Here is a 2,819-nt window from a genome sequence, read left to right as displayed (position 1 = left end):
GCTTTGTTCTTCTGAAGTATTTGTTTACTAGGTGGATTTAAAAAATTATGAAGCACAGGAGAAACAAAAGGATCGAGTGCAAACTCAAGATTCCTTTGAAAGGGTGGAAGGAGGGGAGTTGAGGTGGATGTTGTGCAAAGTAGTTCTTGATAGGGTGAATCATCACCTGCTCTAAGAAACTCATCGAATTCCTCATCTAGATTGGTCATATCACATTACTATGGTAGTCCTCTATATCTTTGAGAAAGTCATCTATCTCGTCCTCATCCATAATATGTGTATCGACTAGTGTAGGGATGAAAATGTTGGAGTCTGAACTTCCAAAGGAAAGAAATTTGGGCATATGATTATCAGGGAACGTGTTGTTGAAATAATCTCGAGCAAAGCTCTCGATCATGCTAACCTCTCCATCCATAGACTAATCGGATAAATGTTTCTTTGTTTTAAAAACATTTACTTCAACAGCAAGATGGCCAAAAGACATGGACATCGAACCATCACAGCAATTAATGAGCGCATTGGCAGTTGCCAGGAAAAGATGCCCTAAGATGATCGGACAGTCGTTAGCGACTAACAGTATCGAGGATGACAAAATCAACCGGATAGTAGAAATCTTGAACTTTTACCAGCACATTTTCGACCACACCCTTAGGATACTTAATAGACCGATCAGCTAATTGCAACGTCATTTTAGTGGGTTGCATCTCGTCTAGACCTATTTGTCTATACAAATAAAACGGGAGTAAGTTAACACTAGCCCCCTGGTCTAATAACGCGGTTGTCGTATAGGAATCTCCTAAGGTGCATTGTACAGTAGGACGACCAGGGTCCTTGTACTTAACAATTCTATTATGTTGAGATAGAGTTGGGAATTGTTCTGTTAAAAAGGCGTCTTTTGGCATGTTGGTCTTACGCCTAGTAGTACACAACTCCTTAAGAAACTTAGCATGGTGTGGTAGCTTTTTAATAGCTTCGAGGAAGGGAAGGTTTATAGTTAGATTCTTGAAAACGTCCCTAATCTTCTCATAATTTGTATCCCTAGTTAACATGGCTAATTTTTATGGAAACGGTGGTTTCTCTTTATATTTAGCAATGGTATCACCTAGATGTTTAACTTTGGCTTTATGTTTCTTAGGTTGTGTTGTAACTGGTACCTCTACAGTGGTAGGCTCTTCAGTTTCTATTTCGGTATCTAGTAAAATAGCAGGTGTAGGGGCTACTGGTGGGGTAACTATAGGCATAGTTACTTTGTTATCAACCACTCTGCCAGAACGGAGAGTGGTGATGGCATTTAGCTCACCTACCTTTGCATATTCATTACTAGTATTATCGGTTACCTCAAAGGCTGTGTTTGTTATTTTAGGATTAGGTAGTCTTGCGACCTAGAAACACACCTTTTGGGTTGGGCTTTATCTTGGGCCAACCGTTGGCTTAAATTATTAACGGATTGTAGAAGCTGTTGGTTAGATTGAGCCATGGTTTGGAAAAGTTTTTGGCTCAATTGTATGAAGGTGTCAAGACGATCCGGTTGTGTGGGTGTAGTAGTCACGAGTGGTGTGACTGGAACTATCTCGCGTGAATTATTTATGGGCGGATTTTGATAGTTATTATTTACCGGAACGATACCTCTATTAGCATTATAATTATTATAACTACCTTGACCTTGTCGAGGTTGCACTTGATTGTTATAATTATTAAAATTAACCTGACCCTGCCCTTGTCGTGGTGGAGCTTGGATAAAACTGTGCGTTGGCTTAACATATTGATTATTGTACCTTGGAGGTGTGACGTGTTGGTTATTTCTCCAACCGGTTGGGATTTTGTCTCCAAAGGGCGTTAGGTTCACTATTAATGGAACAAGCCTGTTCATAGGCTATAGGACAGTGGAAGTCGGGATGCTAAGGGCTCCAATAGAAACTACATGGATTTGAATTTACATTCATGACGGGGATAGGCTTTTGTTGAACAGAAATGGCCTCTACCTTTTTAGTGAGTGATTCGATTAGAGTTTTAAGCTCGGGATCGTGTTTAATTTCAAACATACCGGCAGCCTTAACGGTATTAGAAGAACTAGTGGAGCGGTGGATATCGCCACTACTCCCGTTGTTATTTAAAACTTAGTTTGATCCTCTATAAATTTATAAGCCTCCGAGGCTCCTTTACTTAAGAAACTACCCCATTCATTATGTCAAGGACTTCTTTATGGTGGTGTAGAAGTCCTTTGAAAAAGGCACGAACTAACGTGTCTTTCGCTAAGTTATGATGTGGACACTCTATAAGGAGATCGGTGAAACGATTCCAAGCCTCAAAAATGATTCATGAGGATTTTGTCGAAAAGAAATGAATCTTGGAAAGCATCTCATCCGTTTTTAGGGGTGGGTAAAATGTTCCATAAACAAATGAACAAGTTTAGCCTACGAGTCCACGTAATTAGGTGTTTGGGCAGCTTAACCAAGACGCCTTATCGGCTAAGGTGAAAGGGAATACCTTCGGTTTTAATTTGTTCCGCACCAACCGTAGGATGGTGGAATGTTGTTATGACTTGTTCAATCATACGCGATAAATGATAAGGTTTTTCATGGTCTAAACCATGAAAAACGGGTAACAAATTAAAAATATTTGGGGGGGATTCGGAAATATTTGGGGGGATTCGGAAATCCCCCACTGGGTCTGCTAGAACGATGCAAGATTTGGGGCTATCGCTCAAGGCTTTGTAGAAGTCCGAGAGAGGAGTCTCTCCTTCTTCAGGCATTATATCAGGTGGTGTGTGTGAAATAGTAGCTAGAGGTGCAATGAGTGGTATACTAGATAGGCGTGCT

General features: G+C 40.5%; 1 pseudogene; it reads left to right on the top strand.

The window, feature by feature from the left end:
- The first annotated feature begins 2,254 nt into the window (after window positions 1-2,254).
- LOC147487696 (small nucleolar RNA R71) lies at window positions 2,255-2,348 on the top strand (annotated as a pseudogene).
- The last annotated feature ends 471 nt before the right edge of the window (window positions 2,349-2,819 follow it).

The sequence above is a fragment of the Coptis chinensis genome, chromosome 7 (assembly GCF_015680905.1).
Source record: "Coptis chinensis isolate HL-2020 chromosome 7, ASM1568090v1, whole genome shotgun sequence".
NCBI lineage: Eukaryota > Viridiplantae > Streptophyta > Magnoliopsida > Ranunculales > Ranunculaceae > Coptis > Coptis chinensis.
Note: the sequence above shows the minus strand (reverse complement) of the source record. Positions and strands in the feature narration are given on the sequence as shown.